Genomic DNA, 14,862 nt, shown 5'->3' with positions numbered 1-14,862 from the left:
AACAGTGGAATTACTTTATTATGTCATAGGCGACGAGACATTTTGTGGCTCACGAGGGCTCTGCGTTGCATATACCACTTGTTAAATATTTCTGAAACATAAATAGTATTGCGACGACCTCCTTGTATCAGTCACACATTGCGACAACTGTTGGAATCATCAAGACCCTTGGAAATGACAGCCAAATTTGGAATCCACAAGGAACAACTGCGAATAATGTGTTAGGAAGTATCATTTGCTATGGCATATGTCTTTAAAAAGCGAGTTTAGGTCGGTAGCAGAGGTCGCAATTGCCGCAGAAGGCTCATTCGGTGAGGGAAGGAGGGCTGTAAGGGGAGGAGGAGGCACACATTTCTCCAACTAGTGGAGAAATGTTAACCTAGGTTCTATACTTCGAATGTTAACAGAAGTATTACTTTATAATGTCACAGCTGACGAGACATTTTGTGGCTCACGAGGACTCTGCGTTGCATATACCAATTGTTAAATATTTCTGAAACATAAATAGTATTACGACGACCTCCTTGTATCAGTCACACATTGCGACAACTGTTGGAATCATCAAGACCCTTGGAAATGACAGCCAAATTTGGAATCCACAAGGAACAACTGCGAATAATGTGATAGGAAGTATCATTTGCTATGGCATATGTCTTTAAAAAGCGAGTTTAGGTCGGTAGCAGAGGTCGCAATTGCCGCAGAAGGCACATTCGGTGAGGGAAGGAGGGCTGTAAGGGGAGGAGGAGGCACACATTTCTCCAACTAGTGGAGAAATGTTAACCGAGGTTCTATACCTCGAATGTTAACAGTGGAATTACTTTTTATGTCATAGGCGACGAGACATGTTTTGGCTCACGAGGACTCTGCGTTGCATATACCACTTGTTAAATATTTCTGAAACATAAATAGTATTACGACGACCTCCCTGTACCAGTCACACATTGCGACAACTGTTGGAATCATCAAGACCCTTGGAAATGACAGTCAAATTTGGAATCCACAAGGAACAACTGCGAATAATGTGTTTGGAAGTATCAATTGCTACGGCATATGTCTTTAAAAAGCGAGTTTAGGTCGGTAGCAGAGGCCGCAATTGCCGCAGAAGGCTCATTCGGTGAGGGAAGGAGGGCTGTAAGGGGAGGAGGAGGCCCACATTTCTCCAACTAGTGGAGAAATGTTAACCTAGGTTCTATACTTCGAATGTTAACAGAAGTATTACTTTATAATGTCACAGCTGACGAGACATTTTGTGGCTCACGAGGACTCTGCGTTGCATATACCAATTGTTAAATATTTCTGAAACATAAATAGTATTACGACGACCTCCTTGTATCAGTCACACATTGCGACAAGTGTTGGAATCATCAAGATCGTTGGAAATGACAGCCAAATTTGGAATCCACAAGGAACAACTGCGAATAATGTGTTTGGAAGTATCAATTGCTACGGCATATGTCTTTAAAAAGCGAGTTTAGGTCGGTAGCAGAGGCCGCAATTGCCGCAGAAGGCTCATTCGGTGAGGGAAGGAGGGCTGTAAGGAGAGGAGGAGGCCAACATTTCTCGAACTAGTGGAGAAATATTAACCTAGGTTCTATACCTCGAATGTTAACAGTGGAACTACTTTATTATGTCATAGGCGACGAGACATTTTGAGGCTCACGAGAGCTCTGCGTTGCATATACCACTTGTTAAATATTTCTGAAACATAAATAGTATTGCGACGACCTCCTTGGATCAGTCACACATTGCGACAACTGTTGGAATCATCAAGGCCCTTGGAAATGACAGCCAAATTTGGAATCCACAAGGAACAACTGCGAATAATGTGTTAGGAAGTATCATTTGCTATGGCATATGTCTTTAAAAAGCGAGTTTAGGTCGGTAGCAGAGGTCGCAATTGCCGCAGAAGGCTCATTCGGTGAGGGAAGGAGGGCTGTAAGGGGAGGAGGAGGCACACATTTCTCCAACTAGTGGAGAAATGTTAACCTAGGTTCTATACCTCGAATGTTAACAGTGGAATTACTTTATTATGTCATAGGCGACGAGACATGTTTTGGCTCACGAGGACTCTGCGTTGCATATACCACTTGTTAAATATTTCTGAAACATAAATAGTATTACGACGACCTCCCTGTATCAGTCACACATTGCGACAACTGTTGAAATCATCAAGACCCTTGGAAATGACAGCCAAATTTGGAATCCACAAGGAACAACTGCGAATAATGTGTTTGGAAGTATCAATTGCTACGGCATATGTCTTTAAAAAGCGAGTTTAGGTCGGTAGCAGAGGCCGCAATTGCCGCAGAAGGCTCATTCGGTGAGGGAAGGAGGGCTGTAAGGGGAGGAGGAGGCCCACATTTCTCCAACTAGTGGAGAAATGTTAACCTAGGTTCTATACCTCGAATGTTAACAGTGGAATTACTTTTTATGTCATAGGCGACGAGACATGTTTTGGCTCACCAGGACTCTGCGTTGCATATAGCACTTGTTAAATATTTCTGAAACATAAATAGTATTACGACGACCTCCCTGTATCAGTCACACATTGCGACAACTGTTGGAATCATCAAGACCCTTGGAAATGACAGCCAAATTTGGAATCCACAAGGAACAACTGCGAATAATGTGTTAGGAAGTATCATTTGCTATGGCATATGTCTTTAAAAAGCGAGTTTAGGTCGGTAGCAGAGGTCGCAATTGCCGCAGAAGGCTCATTCGGTGAGGGGAGGAGGGCTGTAAGGGGAGGAGGAGGCACACATTTCTCCAACTAGTGGAGAAATGTTAACCTAGGTTCTATACCTCGAATGTTAACAGTGGAATTACCTCTTATGTCATAGGCGACGAGACATGTTTTGGCTCACGAGGACTCTGCGTTGCATATACCACTTGTTAAATATTTCTGAAACATAAATAGTATTACGACGACCTCCCTGTATCAGTCACACATTGCGACAACTGTTGGAATCATCAAGACCCTTGGAAATGACAGCCAAATTTGGAATCCACAAGGAACAACTGCGAATAATGTGATAGGAAGTATCATTTGCTATGGCATATGTCTTTAAAAAGCGAGTTTAGGTCGGTAGCAGAGGTCGCAATTGCCGCAGAAGGCACATTCGGTGAGGGAAGGAGGGCTGTAAGGGGAGGAGGAGGCACACACTTCTCCAACTAGTGGAGAAATGTTAACCGAGGTTCTATACCTCGAATGTTAACAGTGGAATTACTTTTTATGTCATAGGCGACGAGACATGTTTTGGCTCACGAGGACTCTGCGTTGCATATACCACTTGTTAAATATTTCTGAAACATAAATAGTATTACGACGACCTCCCTGTACCAGTCACACATTGCGACAACTGTTGGAATCATCAAGACCCTTGGAAATGACAGCCAAATTTGGAATCCACAAGGAACAACTGCGAATAATGTGTTTGGAAGTATCAATTGCTACGGCATATGTCTTTAAATAGCGAGTTTAGGTCGGTAGCAGAGGCCGCAATTGCCGCAGAAGGCTCATTCGGTGAGGGAAGGAGGGCTGTAAGGGGAGGAGGAGGCCCACATTTCTCCAACTAGTGGAGAAATGTTAACCTAGGTTCTATACTTCGAATGTTAACAGAAGTATTACTTTATAATGTCACAGCTGACGAGACATTTTGTGGCTCACGAGGACTCTGCGTTGCATATACCAATTGTTAAATATTTCTGAAACATAAATAGTATTACGACGACCTCCTTGTATCAGTCACACATTGCGACAAGTGTTGGAATCATCAAGATCGTTGGAAATGACAGCCAAATTTGGAATCCACAAGGAACAACTGCGAATAATGTGTTTGGAAGTATCAATTGCTACGGCATATGTCTTTAAAAAGCGAGTTTAGGTCGGTAGCAGAGGCCGCAATTGCCGCAGAAGGCTCATTCGGTGAGGGAAGGAGGGCTGTAAGGAGAGGAGGAGGCCAACATTTCTCGAACTAGTGGAGAAATATTAACCTAGGTTCTATACCTCGAATGTTAACAGTGGAACTACTTTATTATGTCATAGGCGACGAGACATTTTGAGGCTCACGAGAGCTCTGCGTTGCATATACCACTTGTTAAATATTTCTGAAACATAAATAGTATTGAGACGACCTCCTTGTATCAGTCACACATTGCGACAACTGTTGGAATCATCAAGGCCCTTGGAAATGACAGCCAAATTTGGAATCCACAAGGAACAACTGCGAATAATGTGTTAGGAAGTATCATTTGCTATGGCATATGTCTTTAAAAAGCGAGTTTAGGTCGGTAGCAGAGGTCGCAATTGCCGCAGAAGGCTCATTCGGTGAGGGAAGGAGGGCTGTAAGGGGAGGAGGAGGCACACATTTCTCCAACTAGTGGAGAAATGTTAACCTAGGTTCTATACCTCGAATGTTAACAGTGGAATTACTTTATTATGTCATAGGCGACGAGGCATGTTTTGGCTCACGAGGACTCTGCGTTGCATATACCACTTGTTAAATATTTCTGAAACATAAATAGTATTACGACGACCTCCCTGTATCAGTCACACATTGCGACAACTGTTGAAATCATCAAGACCCTTGGAAATGACAGCCAAATTTGGAATCCACAAGGAACAACTGCGAATAATGTGTTTGGAAGTATCAATTGCTACGGCATATGTCTTTAAAAAGCGAGTTTAGGTCGGTAGCAGAGGCCGCAATTGCCGCAGAAGGCTCATTCGGTGAGGGAAGGAGGGCTGTAAGGGGAGGAGGAGGCCCACATTTCTCCAACTAGTGGAGAAATGTTAACCTAGGTTCTATACCTCGAATGTTAACAGTGGAATTACTTTTTATGTCATAGGCGACGAGACATGTTTTGGCTCACCAGGACTCTGCGTTGCATATAGCACTTGTTAAATATTTCTGAAACATAAATAGTATTACGACGACCTCCCTGTATCAGTCACACATTGCGACAACTGTTGGAATCATCAAGACCCTTAGAAATGACAGCCAAATTTGGAATCCACAAGGAACAACTGCGAATAATGTGTTAGGAAGTATCATTTGCTATGGCATATGTCTTTAAAAAGCGAGTTTAGGTCGGTAGCAGAGGTCGCAATTGCCGCAGAAGGCTCATTCGGTGAGGGGAGGAGGGCTGTAAGGGGAGGAGGAGGCACACATTTCTCCAACTAGTGGAGAAATGTTAACCTAGGTTCTATACCTCGAATGTTAACAGTGGAATTACTTTTTATGTCATAGGCGACGAGACATGTTTTGGCTCACGAGGACTCTGCGTTGCATATACCAATTGTTAAATATTTCTGAAACATAAATAGTATTACGACGACCTCCCTGTATCAGTCACACATTGCGACAACTGTTGGAATCATCAAGACCCTTGGAAATGACAGCCAAATTTGGAATCCACAAGGAACAACTGCGAATAATGTGTTAGGAAGTATCATTTGCTATGGCATATGTCTTTAAAAAGCGAGTTTAGGTCGGTAGCAGAGGTCGCAATTGCCGCAGAAGGCTCATTCGGTGAGGCAAGGAGGGCTGTAAGGGGAGGAGGAGGTACACATTTCTCCAACTAGTGGAGAAATGTTAACCTAGGTTCTATACCTCGAATGTTAACAGTGGAATTACTTTATTATGTCATAGGCGACGAGACATATTTTGGCTCACGAGGACTCTGCGTTGCATATACCACTTGTTAAATATTTCTGAAACATAAATAGTATTACGACGACCTCCCTGTATCAGTCACACATTGCGACAACTGTTGGAATCATCAAGACCCTTGGAAATGACAGCCAAATTTGGAATCCACAAGGAACAACTGCGAATAATGTGTTAGGAAGTATCAATTGCTATGGCATATGTCTTTAAAAAGCGAGTTTAGGTCGGTAGCAGAGGCCGCAATTGCCGCAGAAGGCTCATTCGGTGAGGGAAGGAGGGCTGTAAGGGGAGGAGGAGGCCCACATTTCTCCAACTAGTGGAGAAATGTTAACCTAGGTTCTATACCTCGAATGTTAACAGTGGAATTACTTTTTATGTCATAGGCGACGAGACATGTTTTGGCTCACGAGGACTCTGCGTTGCATATACCACTTGTTAAATATTTCTGAAACATAAATAGTATTACGACGACCTCCCTGTATCAGTCACACATTGCGACAACTGTTGGAATCATCAAGACCCTTGGAAATGACAGCCAAATTTGGAATCCACAAGGAACAACTGCGAATAATGTGTTAGGAAGTATCATTTCCTATGGCATATGTCTTTAAAAAGCGAGTTTAGGTCGGTAGCAGAGGTCGCAATTGCCGCAGAAGGCTCATTCGGTGAGGGAAGGAGGGCTGTAAGGGGAGGAGGAGGCCCACATTTCTCCAACTAGTGGAGAAATGTTAACCTAGGTTCTATACTTCGAATGTTAACAGAAGTATTACTTTATAATGTCACAGCTGACGAGACATTTTGTGGCTCACGAGGACTCTGCGTTGCATATACCACTTGTTAAATATTTCTGAAACATAAATAGTATTACGACGACCTCCTTGTATCAGTCACACATTGCGACAACTGTTGGAATCATCAAGATCCTTGGAAATGACAGCCAAATTTGGAATCCACAAGGAACAACTGCGAATAATGTGTTAGGAAGTTTAATTTGCTGTGGCATATGTCTTTAAAAAGCGAGTTTAGGTCGGTAGCAGAGGTCGCAATTGCCGCAGAAGGCTCATTCGGTGAGGGAAGGAGGGCTGTAAGGGGAGGAGGAGGCCCACATTTCTCATACTAGTGGAGAAATGTTAACCTAGGTTCTATACCACGAATGTTAACAGAGGTATTACTTTATAATGTCACAGCCGACGAGACATTTTGTGGCTCACGAAGACTCTGCGTTGCATATACCACTTGTTAAATATTTCTGAAACATAAATAGTATTACGACGACCTCCTTGTATCAGTCACACATTGCGACAACTGTTGGAATCATCAAGATCCTTGGAAATGACAGCCAAATTTGGAATCCACAAGGAACAACTGCGAATAATGTGTTAGGAAGTTTAATTTGCTGTGGCATATGTCTTTAAAAAGCGAGCTATGGTCGGTAGCAGAGGTCGCAATTGCCGCAGAAGGCTCATTCGGTGAGGGAAGGAGGGCTGTAAGGGGAGGAGGAGGCCCACATTTCTCATACTAGTGGAGAAATGTTAACCTAGGTTCTATACCACGAATGTTAACAGAGGTATTACTTTATAATGTCATAGCCGACGAGAAATTTTGTGGCTCACGAGGACTCTGCGTTGCATATACCACTTGTTAAATATTTCTGCAACATAAATAGTATTATGACGACCTCCTTGTATCAGTCACACATTGCAACAACTGTTGCAATCATCAAGATCCTTGGAAATGACAGCCAGATTTGGAATCCACAAGGAACAACTGCGAATAATGTGTTAGGAAGTTTCATTTGCTATGGCATATGTCTTTAAAAAGCGAGTTTAGGTCGGTAGCAGAGGTCGCAATTGCCGCAGAAGGCTCATTCGGTGAGGGAGGGAGGGCTGTAAGGGGAGGAGGAGGCCCACATTTCTCCAACTAGTGGAGAAATGTTAACCTAGGTTCTATACCTCGAATGTTAACAGTGGAATTACTTTTTATGTCATAGGCGACGAGACATGTTTTGGCTCACGAGGACTCTGCGTTGCATATACCACTTGTTAAATATTTCTGAAACATAAATAGTATTACGACGACCTCCCTGTATCAGTCACACATTGCGACAACTGTTGGAATCATCAAGACCCTTGGAAATGACAGCCAAATTTGGAATCCACAAGGAACAACTGCGAATAATGTGTTAGGAAGTATCATTTCCTATGGCATATGTCTTTAAAAAGCGAGTTTAGGTCGGTAGCAGAGGTCGCAATTGCCGCAGAAGGCTCATTCGGTGAGGGAAGGAGGGCTGTAAGGGGAGGAGGAGGCCCACATTTCTCCAACTAGTGGAGAAATGTTAACCTAGGTTCTATACTTCGAATGTTAACAGAAGTATTACTTTATAATGTCACAGCTGACGAGACATTTTGTGGCTCACGAGGACTCTGCGTTGCATATACCACTTGTTAAATATTTCTGAAACATAAATAGTATTACGACGACCTCCTTGTATCAGTCACACATTGCGACAACTGTTGGAATCATCAAGATCCTTGGAAATGACAGCCAAATTTGGAATCCACAAGGAACAACTGCGAATAATGTGTTAGGAAGTTTAATTTGCTGTGGCATATGTCTTTAAAAAGCGAGTTTAGGTCGGTAGCAGAGGTCGCAATTGCCGCAGAAGGCTCATTCGGTGAGGGAAGGAGGGCTGTAAGGGGAGGAGGAGGCCCACATTTCTCATACTAGTGGAGAAATGTTAACCTAGGTTCTATACCACGAATGTTAACAGAGGTATTACTTTATAATGTCACAGCCGACGAGACATTTTGTGGCTCACGAAGACTCTGCGTTGCATATACCACTTGTTAAATATTTCTGAAACATAAATAGTATTACGACGACCTCCTTGTATCAGTCACACATTGCGACAACTGTTGGAATCATCAAGATCCTTGGAAATGACAGCCAAATTTGGAATCCACAAGGAACAACTGCGAATAATGTGTTAGGAAGTTTAATTTGCTGTGGCATATGTCTTTAAAAAGCGAGCTATGGTCGGTAGCAGAGGTCGCAATTGCCGCAGAAGGCTCATTCGGTGAGGGAAGGAGGGCTGTAAGGGGAGGAGGAGGCCCACATTTCTCATACTAGTGGAGAAATGTTAACCTAGGTTCTATACCACGAATGTTAACAGAGGTATTACTTTATAATGTCATAGCCGACGAGAAATTTTGTGGCTCACGAGGACTCTGCGTTGCATATACCACTTGTTAAATATTTCTGCAACATAAATAGTATTATGACGACCTCCTTGTATCAGTCACACATTGCAACAACTGTTGCAATCATCAAGATCCTTGGAAATGACAGCCAGATTTGGAATCCACAAGGAACAACTGCGAATAATGTGTTAGGAAGTTTCATTTGCTATGGCATATGTCTTTAAAAAGCGAGTTTAGGTCGGTAGCAGAGGTCGCAATTGCCGCAGAAGGCTCATTCGGTGAGGGAGGGAGGGCTGTAAGGGGAGGAGGAGGCCACCATTTCTCCAACTAGTGGAGAAATGTTAACCTAGGTTCTATACCTCGAATGTTAACAGTGGAATTACTTTATTATGTCATAGGCGACGAGAAATGTTTTGGCTCACGAGGACTCTGCGTTGCATATACCACTTTTTAAATATTTCTGAAACATAAATAGTATTACGACGACCTCCTTGTATCAGTCACACATTGCAACAACTGTAGGAGTCATCAAGATCCATGGAAATGAGAGCCAAATTTGGAATCCACAAGGAACAACTGCGAATAATGTGTTAGGAAGTCTCATTTGCTGTGGCATACGTCTTTAAAAAGCGAGTTTAGGTCGGTAGCATAGGTCGCAATTGCCGCATAAGGCTCATTCAGTGAGGGAAGGAGGGCTGTAAGGGGAGGAGGAGGCCAACATTTCTCCAACTAGTGGAGAAATGTTAACCTAGGTTCTATACCTCGACTGTTAACAGTGGAATTACTTTATTATGTCATAGGCGACGAGACATTTGGTGGCTCACGAGGGCTCTGCGTTGCATATACCACTTGTTAAATATTTCTGACACATAAATGGTATTACGACGACCTCCTTGTATCAGTCACACATTGCGACAACTGTTGGAATCATCATGCTCCTTGAAAATGACAGCCAAAATTTCCAATCCACAAGGAACAACTGAGAATAATGTGTTAGGAAGTATCATTTGCTATGGCATATGTCTTTAAAATGCGAGTTTAGGTCGGTAGCAGAGGTCGCAATTGCCGCAGAATAGTCATTCTGTGAGGGAAGGAGGGCTGTAAGGGGAGGAGGAGGCCCACATTTCTCATACTAGTGGAGAAATTTTAACCTAGGTTCTATACTTCGAATGTTAACAGAAGTATTACTTTATAATGGCACAGCTGACGAGACATTTTGTGGCTCACGAGGACTCTGCGTTGCATATACCACTTGTTAAATATTTCTGAAACATAAATAGTATTACGACGACCTCTTTGTATCAGTCACACATTGCGACAACTGTTTGAATCATCAAGATCGTTGGAAATGACAGCCAAGTTTGGAATCCACAAGGAACAACTGCGAATAATGTGTTAGGAAGTATCATTTGCTATGGCATATGTCTTTCAAAAGCGAGTTTAGGTCGGTAGCAGAGGTCGCAATTGCCGCAGAAGGCTCATTCGGTGAGGGAAGGAGGGCTGTAAGGGGAGGAGGAGGCACACATTTCTCCAACTAGTGGAGAAATATTAACCTAGGTTCTATACCTCGAATGTTAACAGTGGAATTACTTAATTATGTCATAGGCGTTGAGACATGTTTTGGCTCACGAAGACTCTGCGTTGCATATACCACTTGTTAAATAATTCTGAAACATAAATAGTATTACGACGACCTCCCTGTATCAGTCACACATTGCGACAACTGTTGGAATCATCAAGACCCTTGGAAATGACAGCCAAATTTGGAATCCACAAGGAACAACTGCGAATAATGTGTTTGGAAGTATCAATTGCTACGGCATATGTCTTTAAAAAGCGAGTTTATGTCGGTAGCAGAGGCCGCAATTGCCGCAGAAGGCTCATTCGGTGAGGGAAGGAGGGCTGTAAGGGGGAGGAGGAGGCCCACATTTCTCCAACTAGTGGAGAAATGTTAACCTAGGTTTTATACCTCGAATGTTAACAGTGGAATTACTTTTTATGTCATAGGCGACGAGACATGTTTTGGCTCACGAGGACTCTGCGTTGCATATACCACTTGTTAAATATTTCTGAAACATAAATAGTATTACGACGACCTCCCTGTATCAGTCACACATTGCGACAACTGTTGGAATCATCAAGACCCTTGGAAATGACAGCCAAATTTGGAATCCACAAGGAACAACTGCGAATAATGTGTTAGGAAGTATCATTTGCTATGGCATATGTCTTTAAAAAGCGAGTTTAGGTCGGTAGCAGAGGTCGCAATTGCCGCAGAAGGCTCATTCGGTGAGGGAAGGAGGGCTGTAAGGGGAGGAGGAGGCACACATTTCTCCAACTAGTGGAGAAATGTTAACCTAGGTTCTATACCTCGAATGTTAACAGTGGAATTACTTCTTATGTCATAGGCGACGAGACATGTTTTGGCTCACGAGGACTCTGCGTTGCATATACCACTTGTTAAATATTTCTGAAACATGAATAGTATTACGACGACCTCCCTGTATCAGTCACACATTGCGACAACTGTTGGAATCATCAAGACCCTTGGAAATGACAGCCAAATTTGGAATCCACAAGGAACAACTGCGAATAATGTGTTAGGAAGTATCATTTGCTATGGCATATGTCTTTAAAAAGCGAGTGTAGGTCGGTAGCAGAGGTCGCAATTGCCGCAGAAGGCTCATTCGGTGAGGGAAGGAGGGCTGTAAGGAGAGGAGGGGGCACACATTTCTCCAACTAGTGGGGAAATGTTAACCTAGGTTCTATACCTCGAATGTTAACAGTGGAATTACTTCTTATGTCATAGGCGACGAGACATGTTTTGGCTCACGAGGACTCTGCGTTGCATATACCACTTGTTAAATATTTCTGAAACATAAATAGTATTACGACGACCTCCCTGTATCAGTCACACATTGCGACAACTGTTGGAATCATCAAGACCCTTGGAAATGACAGCCAAATTTGGAATCCACAAGGAACTACTGCGAATAATGTGTTAGGAAGTATCATTTGCTATGGCATATGTCTTTAAAAAGCGAGTTTAGGTTGGTAGCAGAGGTCGCAATTGCCGCAGAAGGCTCATTCGGTGAGGGAAGGAGGGCTGTAAGGGGAGGAGGAGGTACACATTTCTCCAACTAGTGGAGAAATGTTAACCTAGGTTCTATACCTCGAATGTTAACAGTGGAATTACTTTATTATGTCATAGGCGACAAGACATGTTTTGGCTCACGAGGACTCTGCGTTGCATATACCACTTGTTAAATGTTTCTGAAACATAAATAGTATTACGACGACCTCCCTGTATCAGTCACACATTGCGACAACTGTTGGAATCATCAAGACCCTTGGAAATGACAGCCAAATTTGGAATCCACAAGGAACAACTGCGAATAATGTGTTAGGAAGTATCAATTGCTACGGCATATGTCTTTAAAAAGCGAGTTTAGGTCGGTAGCAGAGGCCGCAATTGCCGCAGAAGGCTCATTCGGTGAGGGAAGGAGGGCTGTAAGGGGAGGAGGAGGCCCACATTTCTCCAACTAGTGGAGAAATGTTAACCTAGGTTCTATACCTCGAATGTTAACAGTGGAATTACTTTTTATGTCATAGGCGACGAGACATGTTTTGGCTCACGAGGACTCTGCGTTGCATATACCACTTGTTAAATATTTCTGAAACATAAATAGTATTACGACGACCTCCCTGTATCAGTCACACATTGCGACAACTGTTGGAATCATCAAGACCCCTGGAAATGACAGCCAAATTTGGAATCCACAAGGAACAACTGCGGATAATGTGTTTGGAAGTATCAATTGCTACGGCATATGTCTTTAAAAAGCGAGTTTAGGTCGGTAGCAGAGGCCGCAATTGCCGCAGAAGGCTCATTCGGTGAGGGAAGGAGGTCTGTAAGGGGAGGAGGAGGCCCACATTTCTCCAACTAGTGGAGAAATGTTAACCTAGGTTCTATACTTCGAATGTTAACTGAAGTATTACTTTATAATGTCACAGCTGACGAGACATTTTGTGGCTCACGAGGACTCTGCGTTGCATATACCAATTGTTAAATATTTCTGAAACATAAATAGTATTACGACGACCTCCTTGTATCAGTCACACATTGCGACAAGTGTTGGAATCATCAAGATCGTTGGAAATGACAGCCAAGTTTGGAATCCACAAGGAACAAATGCGTATAATGTGTTAGGAAGTATCATTTGCTATGGCATATGTCTTTAAAAAGCGAGCTATGGTAGGTAGCAGAGGCCGCAATTGCCGCAGAAGGCTCATTCGGTGAGGGAAGGAGGGCTGTAAGGAGAGGAGGAGGCCAACATTTCTCGAACTAGTGGAGAAATATTAACCTAGGTTCTAAACCTCGAATGTTAACAGTGGAATTACTTTATTATGTCATAGGCGACGAGACATTTTGTGGCTCACGAGGGCACTGCGTAGCGTATACCGCTTGTTAAATATTTCTGAAACATAAATAGTATTGCGACGACCTCCTTGTATCAGTCACACATTGCGACAACTGTTGGAATCATCAAGACCCTTGGAAATGACAGCCGAATTTGGAATCCACAAGGAACAACTGCGAATAATGTGTTAGGAAGTATCATTTGCTATGGCATATGGCTTTAAAAAGCGAGTTTAGGTCGGTAGCAGAGGTCGCAATTGCCGCAGAAGGCTCATTCGGTGAGGGAAGGAGGGCTGTAAGGGGAGGAGGAGGCCAACATTTCTCCAACTAGTGGAGAAATGTTAACCTAGGTTCTATACCTCGAATGTTAACATTGGAATTACTTTTTATGTCATAGGCGACGAGAGATTTTGTGGCTCACGAGGGCTCTGCGTTGCATATACGATTTGTTAAATATTTCTGAAACATAAATAGTATTACGACGACCTCCTTGTATCAGTCACACATTGCGACAACTGTTGGAATCATCACGACCCTTGGAAATCACAGCCAAATTTGGAATCCACAAGGAACAACTGCGAATAATGTGTTAGGAAGTATCATTTGCTATGGCATATGTCTTTAAGAAGCGAGTTTAGGTCGGTAGCAGAGGTCGAAATTGCCGCAGAAGGCTCATTCGGTGAGGGAAGGAGGGCTGTAAGGGGAGGAGGAGGCACACATTTCTCCAACTAGTGGAGAAATGTTAACCTAGGTTCTATACCTCGAATGTTAACAGTGGAATTACTTTATAATGTCATAGGCGATGAGACGTTTTGTGGCTCACGAGGGCTCTGCGTTGCATATACCACTTATTAAATATTTCTGAAACATAAATAGTATTACGACGACCTCCCTGTATCAGTCACACATTGCGACAACTGTTGGAATCATCAAGACCCTTGGAAATGACAGCCAAATTTGGAATCCACAAGGAACAACTGCGAATAATGTGTTTGGAAGTATCAATTGCTAAGGCATATGTCTTTAAAAAGCGAGTTTAGGTCGGTAGCAGAGGCCGCAATTGCCGCAGAAGGCTCATTCGGTGAGGAAAGGAGGGCTGTAAGGGGAGGAGGAGGCCCACATTTCTCCAACTAGTGGAGAAATGTTAACCTAGGTTCTATACTTCGAATGTTAACAGAAGTATTACTTTATAATGTCACAGCCGACGAGAGATTTTGTGGCTCACGAAGACTCTGCGTTGCATATACCACTTGTTAAATATTTCTGAAACATAAATAGTATTACGACGACCTCCTTGTATCAGTCACACATTGCGACAACTGTTGGAATCATCAAGATCCTTGGAAATGACAGCCAAATTTGGAATCCACAAGGAACAACTGCGAATAATGTGTTAGGAAGTATCATTTGCTATGGCATATGTCTTTAAAAAGCGAGCTATGGTCGGTAGCAGAGACCGCAATTGCCGCAGAAGGCTCATTCGGTGAGGGAAGGAGGGCTGTAAGGGGAGGAGGAGGCCCACATTTCTCCAACTAGTGGAGAAATGTTAACCTAGGTTCTATACTTCGAATGT

Source organism: Schistocerca serialis, chromosome 10 (assembly GCF_023864345.2).
Source record: "Schistocerca serialis cubense isolate TAMUIC-IGC-003099 chromosome 10, iqSchSeri2.2, whole genome shotgun sequence".
Lineage (NCBI taxonomy): Eukaryota > Metazoa > Arthropoda > Insecta > Orthoptera > Acrididae > Schistocerca > Schistocerca serialis.
This window is presented reverse-complemented; position numbering follows the sequence as displayed.